Below are 18,483 nucleotides of genomic sequence, written 5' to 3' on the forward strand. Positions count from 1 at the left end.
CTTGGGTTTTTAGGCATTGTTGGTTGAATCTCAGCAACCACATTCTAGAAAGCCCAGATTTATGAGACTTCCTTCTATGATACCTGTGTTAGAAGAAAGGCAAGACAGTAGATGCACATCAGAAATTGTGTCCAAGAAACCAACGGACTAAGGTGAAGGCTTGCACCCCTCCCCACAGTGTCTAAATATAGAAAGGGGCTCAGCCAGACCGTGGGTGGTGATATGTGGACCTATTTTCACTTCCCTGCTGCCGGGTGGATCCAAGCCAGTTTCAATGGTTTTGACAATGAAACTCACCTGGGTGTGTGTGGTTTGGCTTTGTTCTTCAGGTTTTGATGTTCCCTAAGGTCAAATTGAAACCCTCAAACTGGTGTCTTATAATAAGCTGACATGTAATGTAATGTAATGTAATGTAATGTAATGTAATGTATGTGTAATGTACTGTGTGCTTCAAATTCATGTCAACTGAAATCAGTGGGCTTCTTACAGATAAACAGGACCCACTTCCTTGACCAGCAATATCCTGGAGTCATGAACTAACAAACTGGCCCTTGCATTCAGTGCTGACTCAGAATGAAGGACATCTTGAACCTCCCCAAAACCCCCATCCACTTTAGACCTTTTAAACCTATTTCCAGTATACAGAGATGATGTAAATCCTTCACATTAATACTAAAATGAAATAATTATAAGTATATATATATATATACACAAATATATAACATACCTATGTGTATGTGGACATACACATATTTATGCATGTATGTTTATGTATATGGTTCTTAATCTCACTTTTTTACTTAACAATACTACTTGTAGGAAAAAGTGAATTGGGGGAAATCAGAAGAGGAGATGAAGCATGAGAGACTGTGGACTCTGTGAAACAAACTGAGGGTTTTGGAAGGGAAGAGGGTGGAGTGATGGGTGAGCCTGGTGGAGGTATTAAGGAGGTCATGTTCCCCCAATTCACCTTTCCTTTCCTTCTCTTAATGTCCTCCATGTTATTCCTTATGCTCCACAAGTAAGTGAAACCATATGATAATTGACTTTCTCTGCTTGACTTATTTCACTCAGCATCCATTTTAAATTTTGACAGCAACTGCCCACCAAAATGGTTGGACAAATTACCTTCACACCAGTTTCACCAGAGACTGCTGTGCAAACTCCACCAATGCCAAATTTTACCAAGCTTTATTGGGTAAAAATGGTTTATCGGTAGCCATTTATACTGCATTGTTGTTTTGATTTGCATTTCTTTAATTATGAGCATTACTGAAAAATCTGTCCCATGTTTGATGGCTAGTTGCATTTTTATTGACATGAACAAGCTATTAATAGTCTATTTTTTAATAGAATTATCCACCTTTTTCTTACAGCTATGACAGAGTTTGTGGTACAGTAAAGAAAGAATCCTAAGGTCTATCATATGTTGCAAAATTGTATCTTTTGGCTTTGTGTATTTTTATGTAAATTTTTAATTTCTTTTGAAAAGTTAAACAACATTTTCTTTCATTATTTCCTGGACTTCTCCTTCATTAAGATTATTTTTGAAATCAACTATCTTTTCTTAGAATTTACTGTTATGACTAATTGCAATATGTAACACACCTTTTAAAAGATGGTAGTTATTAATTCACAAACTCAGTGATTCCTTGGTGATGTTCCTGTGCAACATTTGGCAGTTGTAGGTGAACTTGTATTCTAAGTATCCCCTTTTCCAAGGGTTACAAAGTCAAATGCCATTAGTTGCCTGTCCTTCTCATCATATGAAAAGATGACTATTTGAGAAATTAGCCCGTTAAATAATTATATAAACATTCATGGTAGCAATTGTCAAGTTTCCTAATTTTTTTTATTATTGTGCAAGATTCATGGGCTGTTACAGTTCTAATTAAACCTACTGTTTACCTTATTCAATTGTGATGTCATTTCTTTTTTGTTCAATTAGGATAATATTCCTTTTGATGAAATTTTGTGAAAGAATGTAAGGGCTGTAGAAAATTGCTGCTAAACATTTTAAAGATATTTGATGAGTTGGCAGATGAATGGATAAAGAAGATGTAGTATACATATATGATTAATAAATATTAGTCTGCCATAAAAAAGAATGACATCTTTCCATTTGCCAAAAAATGGACAGAGCTAAAGAGTATAATGCTAAGCCACATAAATCAGCTAGAGAAAGACAAATATCATATGATTTCACTCATATGTGGAATTTAATAAGCAAAACAAATGAACAAAGAAAAAAAGAGAGAGAGAAAAGCCAAGAAACAGGCTCTTAACTTTAGGGAACAAACTGATGGTTAAAGAGGGAGGTGAAGGGGGATGGGTGAAATAGGAGATGGGGATTAAAGAATACACTTGTCCTGATGAGCACTGAGTAATGTGTAGAATTACTGAATTACTATATTGTACACCTGAAACTAATAGAATAGCATATGTTAACTCTACTGAAATTAATAACTTAATAATACCTAGTTAATATCTCAGGTAATTGGGGGAGAATTCAAAATGGGATACAAATTATAGCAATCACCTAGCTGTGTAACAGAAGAATAACATAACCATAATAAAGAGGTTGAGAAAGAAACCAAAATAATAAGAATGGTAATAAAATATACTTAAAATATTTAAAAAGTTTATGTTAAAAAAAGAAATTTGTTGTGGATAATGTGGTTATTACATAATGAAAAAATGTTAGTCCTACTTTATATGTTTCAAAATGAGAGAATTAAAAATATCTAACCTGGGTCCTAAGAATCCCATCACATGTTTTAAAGAACTGAAAGGTATCAGGAATGATTTCAGCTGAAAGTAAAATGGTTAGAGGCAGTTAGTTAGGTTCTAACAGGATACCTGGAGGCCAGAAAAGGGAAAATCATGGCTGCCTGTTCTGGGAAAGTCAGAGGCCTGTTCTGGCAGCACTCTACAAGAAGTCGATCAAACCAGACAGGCCCAATTGTTGATGCCATGACAGGAAGCCCCTGACCAAATAAGGAAGACATGAAAACCCTGCTTCCAAGAAATCCCTGCCCCAAATAATGAATTTCCCTTCTACCAGTTAACTCTCAATAAAGCCAACCCCCCAGAGCATGCAGTACTCTCCTGTTCTCTCTCACTCAAGCTCTCCTACTTTCATATCTCAAGAGTGTACTTTCACTTTAATAAACTTTCCCATTTGTGTTGCTCATCCACTGTATTGTGTTCCTGTTCTTGAATTCTTTCTCATGAGGAGAACCAAAAACTTTGGCAACATTCTTGGGTTGAAGCCCCAGGGCCAAGAGTTTTTATCAGTCCAGCCAGCAACAACAGAAAACATGGGTAACAATAACTTATGTAATAGGGTATTGTTTTCCAGGACTACCACACAAGGCACTACAAACAGTTTATTTACTCAAAGTCTGGAGATTGAAAGTCCAAAACAAGGTGCCAGCAGCATTGGTTTCCTCCGTGTTTACTCTCCTTGTCTTGTAGATGGCTACCCCTTCACATGATCTTTCCTCTATGCCTGAATATTCTTGTGTCTCTTATTGTGTCCAAATTTCCTCTTATTATAAGGACTCCAGCCACATTGGATTGGGACAAACTCTAATGGCCTCATTCCAACTTAATTGAACTTATCTCCAAATATAACTATGTTCTGAAGTACTAGAGATCAGAACTTCAAAACAGTATTTAATCACCAAAAAAATTGAAGTATGGCAATAGGCAGTCCAGCAGCTGGTGTATGAGCTCACCAATATCAGAAACAGCTTTTCTGTGTTCCTTGTTGTCTTTCCTTTATGGTTGCAAGATTGCTCCAGTCTGAAGCCTTCCCTTTGCAATAAAAGAAGAAATAGGAAAAGATGGTGCCAGAATTTTATGTTGTTTTGTTTTGTTTAGATGGTAAGAACTATCATGCAAGCTTCCTGGTAGACTTCCTTTTCCACTTTAATAGCCAGGACTGTGCCACATAGCTATTTCTGGATGCAAAAGAGCCTGAACATGCTCAATACTTATATCTATAGTAGAGGTACAAAGGGAAGGAGGATGAGAGTTGGGTTAGCCAACAGTGTTTGCCACATGGATTCCTCTCTGCTGCTCTGAGCTCATGCTTCCATTTATATATTTATATATAATTTGTGGTTCTGGTGCATTTTGAGAATAGTTTATATCATGCTAATGATTACTGTGGTGAAAACATTTATGACATATCAAAATGGGAAATTGCTCCTCATTCTTACCAACACTACATTTTTTTCACTTACATTTACTTTTCCGTAATGTTAATGCTTATGTAATAAACATATGTTAATTTTACACTTTCTTTTTTAAAGATTTTATTTATTTATTTGAGAGAGAGAAGGAGAGCACAAGTGAGAGAGCAGGAACGGGGCGAGGGGGGAAAAGGAAGAGGGTCAAGCAGACTCCCTGCTAAGCAGGGAGGCTCATGTGGTGCTTGATCACAGGATCCCTGGAATCATGATCTGAGCCAAATGCAGATGCTCATCTGACAGAGTCACCCAGGTGCCCCAAATTTTACATTTTCAAAAAACAATGGATGTGGAGGGAAAAAATCAAATGACAATAATATAGAGACTTAACTCCCTGGTGAACAAGAAAGATTCCTGGTTTCATTTTTAAACAAATGTGGGAGGGTGAGAATATGAGAAACATACTATACAGAATACATGAACTGATGGGAACTTAAAGACCATCTGGTCAAACACCTGTTTTCTATCCATAAGAAAACAAAGACATGGAGACTTCATCAAAGTCAGTCAGCAAATTAGTGTTCAAGTCCCAATGAAAGCCCAGATCTTCCCATTCCAAGTATAGTATTCTCTATCCTAACATATTCTCTTACGTGAACTAAAGTGTTGGTTAAATATGTTTAGAGACCTGCAGCATGTAGTATAAGTGTTTGGCTTCTTTCAAGGAGGGACCTCTTGTCAAGTAACAGCTCATGGTAGTTTCCTGAAAAGACCTGAGGGCTTGTGGCACTGCTCCTCAGTCCCAGATGCACTGTTGCTCAGAGACTCCCTTGAGCTTGGTGTCCTTCATGACCCAGAGCAGGAATCCTACCACAATAAAGACTGCCATTCACTGAGAACTTGCTATGTATGCCTGGCACTCAGTTCCATTGCTTTTAATCTTCACAACAACTATGCAAAGGAGAGTTATTTGTCCCATTTTATTATGATGGTATTTTTAAGGGTTCCACTGTAACCTCCTTAAAGGCATATTGAAATCCTTATATTTCCCACTACCTCAGAATGTAACCTTATTTGGAAATATGGCCCTTGCTCATGTAGTTAGTTAATATGAGGTACCTGGAGTTGGATGGGTCCCTAATCCAATATTTCTGCTGTCCTTAAAAAGAGGAGATAGACATGAGACAGACACATAGGGAAAAGAAAGCCATGTGGAGACAGAAGGAATGCCAGGGATTTCCAGAAACCACCAGAATGTAGAAAAGAGAGAGCATATGGCCTTGCTGACACCTTAATTTTAGATTCTTCTTCCAGAACAGTAAGGAAACACATTCTTCTTGCTTATATCTACCCTATTTTTAGTAATTTGGTGTGACAGTCCTTGCAAACTAATACAGATATTGAGGCTCATTAAGTAGAAAGTATGCCCAAATCTATTCAGCGAGAATTCAAATTGAGGTCTTCCTGGCTCAATAAAAGTCATGTTTCTTCTTTCTTTCATATTGTCCATCTAAGCCCAAATGAATGGTGAAGGTGGTATGACAGCACATCCCCAAACACTGCTATGCTGGCAAAGACAAGGGAAGAAGATGAAGGCTCTTTAGAAGAGTGTTCCTTACAAAAGCAAAAATGAACTTTTGGGACTTAATCAAGATAAAAGCTTCTGCAGAGCAAAGGAAACAGTCATCAAAACAAAGAGGCAACCCACAGAATGGGAGAAGATATTCACAAATGACAGTATGAACAAAAAGTTGATATCCAGGATCTACAAAGAACTTCTTTTTTCTTTTAAACATATAATATACTCTTATCCCCAAGGGTACAGGTCTGTGAATCACGAGGTTTACACACTTCACAGCACTCACCATAGCACATACCTTCCCCAGTATCCATAACATCCCCTCCTCCCAACCCCCCTCCCCCCAGCAACCCTCAGTTTGTTTTGTGAGATTAAGAGTCTTTTATGGTTTGTCTCCCTCCCAATCCCATCTTGTTTCATTGATTCTTCTCCTACCCCCTTGACCCCCCATGTTGCATCTCCACTTCCTCATATCTGGGAGACCATATGATAGTTGTCTTTCTCCGATTGACTTATTTTGCTAAGCATGATACCCTCTAGTTCCATCCATGCTGTGGCAAATGGCAAGATTTCATTTCTTTTGATGGCTGCATAGTATTCCATTGTGTATATAGACCGCATCTTCTTTATCCATTTATCTGTTGATGGACATCTAGGTTCTTTCCATAGTTTGGCTATTGTAGACATTGCTGCTATAAACATTCCAGTGCACATGCCCCTTCAGAGCACTACATTTGTATCTTTAGGGTAAATACCCAGTAGTGCAATTGCTAGGTCATAGCTCTATTTTCAACACTTTGAGGAAATTCCATGCTGTTTTCCAGAGTGGTTGCACCAGCTTGCATTCCACCAACAGTGTAGGAGGGTTCCCCTTTCTCCACATTCTCACCAGCATCTGTCATTTCCTGACTTGTTAATTTTAGCCATTCTGAGTGGTGTGAGGTGATATCTCATTGTGGTTTTGATTTGTATTTCCCTGATGCCGAGTGATATGGAGCACTTTTTCATGTGTCTGTTGGCCATCTGGATGTCTTTGCAGAAATGTTTGTTCATGTCTTCTCTCCATTTCTTGATTGGATTATTTGTTGTTTGGGTGTTGAGTTTGCTAAGTTCTTTATAGATTTTAGACACTAGCCCTTTATCTGATATGTCATTTGCAAATATCTTCTCCCATTCTGTCAGTTGTCTTTTGGTTTTGTTAACTGTTTCCTTTGCTGTGCAAAAGTTTCTGATCTTGATGAAATCCCAATAGTTCATTTTTGTCCTTGCTTCTCTTGCCTTTGGTGATGTTCCTAGGAAGATGTTGCTGCAACTGAGGTCAAAGAGGTTACTTCCTGTGTTCTCCTCAAGGATTTTGATGGATTCCTTTCTCACATTGAGGTCCTTCATCCATTTTGAGTCTATTTTTGTGTGTGGTGTAAGGAAATGGTCCAATTTCATTTTTCTGCATGTGGCCGTCCAATTTTCCCAACACCATTTATTGAAGAGGCTGTCTTTTTTCCATTGGACAGTCTTTCCTGCTTTGTCGAAGATTAGTTGACTGTAGAGTTGATCTATTTCTGGGCTCTCTATTCTGTTCCATTGATCTATGTGTCTGTTTTTGTGCCAGTACCATGCTGTCTTGATGATGACAGCTTTGTAATAGGGCTTGAAGTCCGGAATTGTGATGCCACCAACTTTGGCTTTCTTTTTCAATGTTCCTTTGCTATTCGAGGTCTTTTCTGGTTCCATATAAATTTTAGGATTATTTGTTCCATTTCTTTGGGGAAAAAAAAGATGGTATTTTTATAGGAATTGCATTAAATGTGTAGATTGCTTTAGGTAGCATAGACATTTTCACAATATTTATGCTTCCAATCCAGGAGCATGGAACATTTTTCCATTTCTTTGTGTCTTCCTCAATTTCTTTCATGAGTACTTTATACTTTTCTGAGTATAGATTCTTGGCCTCTTCGGTTAGGTTTATTCCTGGTATCTTATAGTTTTGGGTGCAATTGTAAATGGGATTGACTCCTTCATTTCTCTTTGTTCTGTCTTGCTGTTGGTGTAGAGAAATGCAACTGATTTCTGTGCATTGATTGTATATCTTGACACTTTACTGAATTCCTGTACAAGTTCTAGCAGTTTTGGAGTGGAGTCTTTTGGGTTTTCCACATATAGTATCATGTCATCTGTGAGGAGTGATAGTTTGACTTCTTCTTTGCCAATTTGGATGCCTTTAATTTCCTCTTGTTGTCTGATTGCTGAGGCTAGGACTTCTAGTACTATGTTGAATAGCAGTGGTGATAATGGACATCCCTGCCGTGTTCCTGACCTTAGTGGAAAAGCTTTCAGTTTTTCTCCATTGAGAATGATATTTACGGTGGGTTTTTCATAGATGGCTTTGATAATATTGATGTATGTGCCCTCTATCCCTACACTTTGAAGAGTTTTGATCAGGAAGGGATGCTGTACTTTGTCAAATGCTTTTTCAGCATCTATTGAAAGTATCATATGGTTCTTGTTCTTTCTTTTATTGATGTGTTGTATCACATTGACTGATTTGCAGATGTTGAACCAACCTTGAAGCCCTGGAATAAATCCCACTTGGTCGTGGTGAATAATCCTTTTAATGTACTGTTGAATCCTATTGGCTAGTATTTTGGTGAGAATTTTCGCATCTGTGCTCATCAATGATATTGGTCTGTAGTTCTCTTTTTTTGATGGGATCCTTGTCTGGTTTGGGGATCAAGGTGATGCTGGCCTCATCAAATGAGTTTGGAAGTTTTCCTTCCATTTCTATTTTTTGGAACAGTTTCAGGAGAATAGGAATTAGTTCTTCTTCAAATGTTTGGTAGAATTTCCCCAGGAAGCCATCTGGCCCTGGGCTTTTGTTTGTTTGGATATTTTTGATGACTGTTTCAATCTCCTTACTGGTTATGGGTCTGTTTAAGTTTTCTATTTCTTCCTGGTTCAGTTGTGATAATTTATATGTCTCTAGGAATGCATCCATTTCTTCAGACTTTCAAATTTGTTGGTGTAGAGTTGCTCATAGTATGTTCTTATAATTTTCTGTATTTCTTTAGTGTTAGTTGTGATCTCTCCTCTTTTGTTCATGATTTTATTTATTTGGGTCCTTTCTCTTTTCTTTTTGATAAGTCGGGCCAGGGGTTTATCAATCTTCTTAATTCTTTCAAAGAACCAGCTCCTAGTTTTGTTGATCTGTTCTATTGGGGTTTTTTTGTTTCTATTTCATCAATTTCTGCTCTGATCTTTATGATTTCTCTTCTCCTGCTGGGCTTAGGGTTTCTTTCTTGCTCTTTCTCCAGCTCCTTTAGGTGTAGGGTTAGGTTGTGTACCTGAGACCTTTCTTGTTTCTTGCGGAAAGCTTGTACCACTATATATTTTCCTCTCAGGACTGCCTTTGTTGTGTCCCACAGATTTTGAACCGTTTTGTTTTCATTATCATTTGCTTCCATGAACTTTTTCAATTCTTCTTTAATTTCCTGGTTGACCTATTCATTCTTTAGAAGGATGTTGTTTAGTCTCCATGTATTTGGGTTCTTTCCAAATTTCCTCTTGTGATTGAGGTCTAGCTTCAGAGCATTGTGGTCTGAAAATATGCAGGGAATGATCCCAATCTTTTGATACTGGTTGAGACCTGATTTAGGACTGAGGATGTGATCTATTCTGGAGAATGTTCCGTGTGCATTAGAGAATAATGTGTATTCTGTTGCTTTGGGATGGAATGTTCTGAATGGTCTGTGATGCCCATCTGTTCCAGTGTGTCATTTACGGCCTTTATTTCCTTGTTGATCTTTTGCTTAGGTGATCTGTCCATTTCAGTGAGGGGAGTGTTAAAGTCCCCTACTATTATTGTGTTTCTTTGATTTTGTTATTAATTGGTTTATATAGTTGGCTGCTCCCATGTTAGGGGCGTAGATATTTTAAATTGTTAGATCTACTTGTTGGACAGACCCTTTGAGTATGATATAGTGTCCTTCCTCATCTCTTATAATAGTCTTTGGCTTAAAATCTAATTGATCTGATATAAGGATTGCCACTCCTGTTTTCTTCTGTGTCCATTAGCATGGTAAATTGTTTTCCACCCCCTCACTTTAAATCTGGAAGTGTCTTTGGGTTTAAAATTAGTTTCTTGTAGGCAACATATAGATGGGTTTTGTTTTTTTATCCATTCTATACCCTGTTTCTTTTGATTGGGGCATTTATCACATTAACATTCAGGGTAACTATTGAGAGATATGATTTTAGTGCCATTGTATTGCCTGTAAGGTGACTGTTCCTGTATATTGTCTCTGTTCCTCTCTGATCTACTACTTTTAGGCTCTCTCTTTGCTTAGAGGACCCCTTTCAATATTTCCTGTAGAGCTGGTTTGGTGTTTGCAAATTCTTTCAGTTTTTGTTTGTCCTGGAAGCTTTTAATCTCTCCTTCTATTTTCAATGATAGCCTAGCTGGATATAGTATTCTTGGCTGCATGATTTTCTTTTTTAATTTTCTGAATATATCATGCCAGCTCTTTCTGGCCTGCCACGTCTCTGTCGATAAGTCTGCTGCCAATCTAATATTTTTACCATTGTATGTTACAGACTTCTTTTCCCGGGCTGCTTTCAGGATTTTCTCTTTGTCACTAAGACTTGTAAATTTTACTATTAGGTGACAGGGTGTGGACCTATTCTTACAGATTTTGAGGGGGGTTCTCTGTACCTCCTGCATTTTGATGCTTGTTCCCTTTGCCATATTGGGGAAATTCTCTCCAATAATTCTCTCCAATATATCTTCTGGATATCTTTCTTCTCTCTCTCTCTTTCTTCTTCTTCTGGAATCCCAATTATTCTAATGTTGTTTTGTCTTATGGTGTCACTTATCTCTCGAATTCTCCCCTCAAGGTCCAGTAGTTGTTTGTCCCTCTTTTGCTTAGCTTCTTTATTCTCTGTCATTTGGTATTCTATATCACTAATTCTTTCTTCTGCCTCATTTATCCTAGCAGTGAGAGCCTCCATTTTTATTGCACCTCATTAATAGCTTTTTTTTAATTTCAACTCGGTTAGATTTTAGTTCTTTTATTTCTCCAGAAAGGGGTTTTATATCTACCAAGAGGGTTTTTCTAATATCTTCCATGCCTTTTTTGAGCCTGGCTAGAACCTTGAGAATCATCATTCTGAACTCTAGATCTAACATATTACCAATGTCTGTATTGATTAGGTCCCTAGTCTTCAGTACTGCCTCTTGTTCTTTTTTTTGTGTGTGTGTGGTGATTTTTTCTGTCTTGTCATTTTGTCCAGTAAGGATATATGAAGGAGCAAGTAAAATACTAAAAGGGTGGCAAAGATCCCAAGAAAATATGCTTTAACCAAATCAGAAGAGCTCTCAAATCGTGAGGGGGGGGAGAAAGGGGATAAAAAGAGCTTCAGAAAGAAAAAAAATAAAAAAAGAAACAATTAAAAAAAGAAGACGAATAAAGAAAAAATATAAAAAGAAAAAATAAATATACATATATATTTTATATATATTTTATATATTTATACATTTTATGTATACAAATATATACATATATAATATATATATACATATATATATATATGATAAACTAGTTAAAAAAAGGAAAGGGTAAAAGTTAAAAAAAATTCAGCAGAAGAAGAGAGAAAAAAATTGAAAAAGAAAAAAATTAAATTAACTGCAAGACTAAAGAATCATGGGGAGAAAGCCATGAGTTCTGTGCTTTGCTTTGTCCTCCTCTGGAATTCTGCCACTCTCCTTGGTATTGAAACTGCACCTCTTGGTTGGTAACTTAGTCCTGGCTGGATTTATTTTTGATCTTCTAGGGGAGAGGCCTATTGTAGTGATCTCAAGTGTCTTTGCCCCAGGTGGAATTGTACCGCCCTTACCAGGGGCCAGGCTGAGTAATCCACTCGGATTAGCTTTCGGAAGCTTTTGTTCCCTGAGCACTTTCCATAGAGTCCCAGAGGACGAGAATGAAAATGGCAGCCTCCTGGTCTCCCGCCCAGAGGAGCCGAAAGCTCGGGGCCCCACTCCTCAGTGCACGCTCAGAGAACAGTGCCCATTTACTCCCTTCTGCCTGACCTCTGGCCATGCTCCAAGCTCACGAAGCCTGCAACTGATTCAAGGTAACCCTGAGCTGTGAGCTCACTCCTTGGCTCTGTCTCTGTAGCCGGCTTCCCCGTTCTAATACCTGCAAGCTCTGTGACACTCAGCCACCCCCGATCCTTCTATGACCCTGCGGGACCTGAGGCCACACTGACCCCACATGGGCATCACCCTGGTTTAGCCTCTGGAGTGATGTCCCTCAGTGGAACAGACTTTTAAAAGTCCTGATTTTGTGCTCCATTGCTCTGCCACTTGCAGGGGCCGGCCCCTCCCCACGCAGTCTATCTTCCTTTTGCTTTGGATTCACTTCTCTGCCAGTCCTACCTTTCAGAAAGTGGTTGATTTTCTGTTTCTAGAATTGCTGTTCTTCTTCTCTTCAACCTCCCGTTAGATTTGTAGGTGTTTGCAATCTTTAGATAAGCTATCTAGCTGATCTCCTGCTACCTGAAGTAGTCTCAGCCTGCTACTTCTCTGCCATCTTGACTCCCGCTCTACAAAGAACTTCTTAAACTCAACACACACAAAACAGATAATCATGTCAAAAAATGAGAAGACATTAACAGACACTTCTCCAATGTAGACATACAAATGGCTATCAGACACATGAAAAAATGTTCATCATCACTAGCCATCAGGGAAATTCAAATTAAAACCACATTGAGATACCACCTTAAACCAGTTAGGATGTCCAAAATTAGCAAAACGGGGAACAACGTGTGTTGGAGGGGATGTGGAGAAAGGGGAACTCTCTTATACTGTTGGTGGGAATGCACGTTGGTGCAGCCACTTTGGAAAACAGTGTGGAGATTCCTCAAGAAATTAAAAAAATAGAACTTCCCTATGACCTTGCAATTGCACTACTGGGTATTTACCCCAAAGATACAGATATCGTGAAAAGAAAGGCCATCTGTACCCCAATGTTTATAGCAGCAATGGCTATGGTCGCCAAACTGTGGAAAGAACCAAAATGCCCTTCAACGGATGAATGGATAAGGAAGATGTGGTCCATATACACTCCTTTCTGATGGAGTATTATGCCAACTTTTGTAGCAACATGGATGGGACTGGAAGAGATTATGCTGAGTGAAATAAGTCAAGCAGAGAGAGTCAATTATCATATGGTTTCACTTATTTGTGGAGCATAACAAATAGCATGAGGAGTTAGAGAGGAGAAGGGAGTTGGGGGAAATTGGAAGGGGAGGTGAACCATGAGAGACTATGGACTCTGAAAAACAATCTGAGTGTTTTAAAGGGGCCAGGGGTGGGCGTTTAGGGTACCAGGTGGTGGGTATTATGGAGGGCATGGATTGCATGGAGCACTGGGTGTCGTGCAAAAATAATGAATACTGTTATGGTGAAAATAAATAAAAAATTAATTTAAATAAATAAATATATAAATAGTCCATAAATGTCCTCTCCTTTCAAAGTATCTGATGTTTGTTGCTTGGAATATTGGGGAGCTGTGTCCTATTAGCACTTTATGTGCCTTTTCAATGTATCTGTAGGTTGTTTCCAAATCCTTTCTCAGAAATCCATGATTATCAAGACAATCTCATTCTTATGTTCTCTACCCTTTTCCATAGTAAACCCAGACCAGCCTCAGAGGTCTTAGGGTGTCTTCCAAAACCATGATATGTAAACACAAATGTTGATCAGTGAAAAGAAATAGTTTCCCATTCAAAAATTGAGGGAAAAAAAGGGAAAGTGAAAAGATTTGGGAGACTTCCTCTGGTGAATTGATTTCCCTCCATCTGTTGTGCTCTCTCTCTCTAGACATTTTTCATTTTTTCTGTTTTTTTCAGACCTCACAGAACAGAAAATAAACTTATCTCATCTAGAACAAGGCACCTACCCACACATTGAGGACTGTAAGAGGGAGTGTGGTTAATCATTTCACAGAGAGAGAAACATTTCTCTGGAGAAAGCAAAGAGCGAAGAGGTTGAACTTTTGCAGATTTACAAAATAAAATTAGATAATTAGTATTCATCCATAAGGCCAAGCGAGAAAGAGAAGTATTAAAAGAACAGCTACACAGAGTATCCTACCAGTCTGGGTCTTTCATGACCCCATTGCCCTTCTCAATTTTTCTGGAAACCCAGATTTTGAGGGAACTTTTTAAGGAATGGTTATGGGGAAAGGGGGAGCTAGAAAAAACTGTTAGAATCAAGTAGGAGTTTTGCATTTATGACCTTAAACCTGTGCAACAAATAGAACTTTCCTTCTATAACTAGAATAGATTTTTCTTTCTGTCTATTTCACTGGTTGGCAAAAACTTATTTTCATCCAAGCCATGCCTCCAACCCCTCCCCACCCACAGGCTTCTCCTTTAGAATGAAAACCAAGCTTTCTTCTTATGGTCCTGTACAACTCTGGACCACACCCAGGTATACAGAAAAATCCCTCTGTTGTTGGCTGTTGGCGCCTTAGCTGGAACACCATGAGCAGCATATGGTCATCTTTCCAGACACACCATTTTTATTTTTGCTTTATTGGTAATTCTCTTTCATCCTGTGGCCATCTCTCACTCTATATTGTCACTGTACTAGGAGTCATCTAGAACTTCGGAGGAAAGTTATGCACAACATAAAAGGCAGTAAGAACTCTATGCCTGTGTTGCTATTTGATCCTATAAGGAGAATAAAAGTTCTTAAGTTGCTGCTAGCCTATTGGATTATTTTTTTTATATTTTTTATAATGGTATGTTCGTCACCATACAGTATACTGTTAGATTTTTATGTAATGTTCATGATTCATTGTTTGTGTATAAGACAGTGCTCCATGCCCTCCTTAATATCCATCACTGGGCTGACCCAACCCCCACTCCCATCCTCTCTAAAACCCTCAGCTTGTTTTCCAGTGTCCATAGTCTCTCATGGTTCACCTCCCTTCTAATTCCCCCCCTTCATTTTCCCTCCTATCTCCTAATTGTCCTCCATGCTATTCCTATGTCCCACACATAAGTAAAACCATATGATAATTGTATTTCTCTACTTGACTTATTTCACTTAGCATAATCTCCTCCAGTCCCATCCATGTTGATGCAAAAGTTGGGTATTCGTCCTTTCTGATGGCTGAGTAATATTCCATTGTATATATGTACCACATTTTCTTTATCCATTTGTCTGTTGAAGGGCATCTCAGCCCCATCCACAATTTGGCGATTGTGGCTATTACTGCTATGAAGATTGGGGTACAAGTGGCCCTTATTTTTACTACATCTGTATCTTTGGGGTAAATACTCAGTACTGCAATAGCTGGGTCATAGGGTAGCTCTATTTTCAAATTTTTGAGGAACCTCCACACTGTTTCCCAAAGTGGCTGTACCAACTTTCATTCCCACCAACAGAGTAAGAGGGTTCCTCTTTCTCCACAATCTCTCCAACATTTGCTGTTTCTTGACTTGTCAATTTTTGCATTCTAACTGGTAGAAGGTGGTATCTCAATGTGGTTTTGATTTCTATTTCCCTAATGGCTAATGATGTGGAACATTTTTTTCATGTGTCTGTTAGCCATTTGTATGTTTTCTTTGGAGAAGTGTCTGTTCATGTCTTCTGCCAATTTCTTCACTGAGTTATTTGTTTTTTAGGCATTCAGTTTGAGAAAGTCTTTATAGGTCTTTAATACAAGCCCTTTATAAGAAATGTCATCTGCAAAGATCTTCTCCCATTCTGTGGGTTGTCTCTTAGTTTTGTCGACTATTTCCTTTGTTGTGCAGAACATTTGGATATTGAGGAACTTCCAAGAGTTCATTTTCACTTTTGTTTTCCTTGCCACTGGAAATGTGTGTCTTGAAAGAAGTTGCTGTGGTTGATGTAAAGATGTAAAAGAAATTAAGGAGTCAATTCCATTTACAATTGCATCCAAAACCATAAGATACCTAGGAATAAACCTAACCAAAGAGTCAAAGAATCTATATTCAGAAAACTATAAAGTACTCATGAAAGAAATTGAGGAAGACACAAAGAAATGGAAAAATGTTCCATGCTCAGGGATTAGAGCAAATATTAGATTAGATTAGAACAAATATTGTGAAAATGTCTATGCTACCTAAAACAACCTACACGTTTAATGCAATCCCTATCAAGATCCCATCATTTTTTTTTCAAAGAAATGGAACAAATAATCCTAAAATTCTTATGGAACCAGAAAAGACCTTGAATATTGAAAAAGAAAGCCAAAGTTGGTGGCATCACAATTCCAGACTTCAAGCTCTATTACAAAGCTGTCATCATCAAGACAGTATGGTACTGGCACAAAAACAGACACATAGATCAATGGAACAGAATAGAGAGCCCAGAAATAGACCCTCAACTCCAGGGTCAACTAATCTTTGACAAACAGGGAAGAATGTCCAATGGAGAAAAGTCTCTTTAATAAATGGTGTTGGGAAAATTGGACAGCCAGATGCAGAAAAATGAAACTGGACCATTTCCTTATCCCAAACACAAAAATAGACTCAAAATCAATGAAGGACCACAATATGAGAAAGGAATCCATCAAAATCCTTGAGGAGAACACAGGCAACAAACTTTTGGACCTCAGCCATAGCAACTTCTTTCTAGGAACATTGCCAAAGGCAAGAGAAGCAAGGGCAAAAATGAACTACTGAGACTTCATCAAGGTCAAAAACTTTTGCACAGCAAAGGAAATTCAACAAAACCAAAAGACAACTGACAGAAAGGGGAAAGATATTTGCAAACGACATATCAGATAACGGGCTAGTATCCAAAATCTATAAAGAACTTATCAAACTCAACATCCGAAGAACAAATAATCCAATCAAGAAATGGGCAGAGGACATGAACAGACATTTCTGCAAAGACATCCAGATGGCCAACAGACACATGAAAAAGTGCTCCACATCACTTGGCATCAGGGAAATACAAATCAAAACCACAATGAGATACCACATCACACCAGTCAGAATGGCTAAAATTAACAAGTCAGGAAATGACAGATGCTGGCAAGGATGCAGAGAAAGGGGAACCCTCCTACACCGTTGGTGGGAATGCAAGCTGGAGAAACCACTCTGGAAACAGTGTGGAGGTTCCTCAAAATGTTGAAAATAGAGCTACCCTATGACCCAGCAATTGCACTACTGAGTATTTACCCTAAAGATACAAACATACTGATCCGAAGGGGCATGTGCACCCAAATGTTTATAGCAGCAATGTGCACCCAAATGTTTATAGCAGCAATGTCCACAATAGCCAAACTATGGAAAGTTTGGACTGGATGTCCATCAACAGTTGAGTGGATAAAAAAGAGGTGGTGTGTGTGTGTGTGTGTGTATAGTGCAGCCATCAAAAGAAATGAAATCTTGCCATTTGCGATGTTGTGGATGGCACTAGAGGGTATTATTCTTAGCGAAATAAGTCAATCAGAAAAAGACAACTATCATATGCTCTCCCTGATATGAGGAAGTGGAGATGCAACATGGGGGGTTTGGGGGGTAGGAAAATAATAAATGAAACAAGATGAGATTGTGAGGGAAACAAACCATAAGAGACTCTTAATCTCACAAAACAAACTGAGGGTTGCCAGGGGGAGGGGGATAGGGAGAGGGTGGTGTGGTTATGGATATTGGGGAAGGTATGTGCTATGGTGAGTGCTGCGAAGTGTGTAAACCTGGTGATTCACAGACCTGTACCCTGGGGCTAATAATACATTATATGTTTATAAAATTTTTTAATTATTTATAAAAACAAAGACTCCACTAAAAAAGAGAACTACAGGCCAATTTCCCTGATGAATATGGGTGCAAAGATTCTTAATAAAATACTAACAGTCACCAATAAATACAATACAATAAAATACAATCATTCACCAATACCATGTGAGATTTATTCCTGTCTGCAGGGTGGTTCAAAATTCACAAATCAATTGATGTGCTACATTATATCAATAAACAAATGGATAGGAACCATGTGATCATTTCAAGAGATGCAGAAAAAGCATTTGACAAAGTATAATTTCCATTTATACTAAAAACCCTCAACAAAGTAGGGACAGAGGGAACACACCTCAACATAATAAAGGCCATACACAAAAATCTCACAGCTGATATCATTCTCAGTAGGGGAAAACTGACAGCTTCCTATATGGTCAGGAACAGACAGGGATGTCTACTCTTACCATTCTTATCATAGTACTTGAAGTCTTAGCCACAGCAATCAGACAACACAAAGAAATGAAAGACATCCAAATCAGCAGGGAAGAAGTCAAACTCCCACTATTTGCAGATGACATGACACAACCCAGAAAATTCCACCAAGAAATTGCTGGAACTGGTGCAAGAATTCAGTAAAGTCACAGGATACAAATGAACATACAGATATCTGTTGTATTACTATACAGCAACAATAATGAAGTAGCAGAAAGAGAAATCAAGGAATAGATCCCATTTATAATTGCACCAAAAAACCATAAAACCTAACCAAAGAGGTAAAAATCTTACTCTGAAAACTATAAGACACTGATGAAAGAAATTGAAGATGACACAAATAGATGGAAAAATCTTCCATGCTCATGAAGTGCAAGAACAAATACTGTTAAAATGTTCATATTATCCAAAGCAATCTACGCATTTGATGCAACCCCT

Source organism: Mustela putorius, unplaced genomic scaffold, assembly GCF_011764305.1.
Source record: "Mustela putorius furo isolate JIRA1106 unplaced genomic scaffold, ASM1176430v1.1 tig00000117_pilon_pilon_pilon, whole genome shotgun sequence".
Lineage (NCBI taxonomy): Eukaryota > Metazoa > Chordata > Mammalia > Carnivora > Mustelidae > Mustela > Mustela putorius.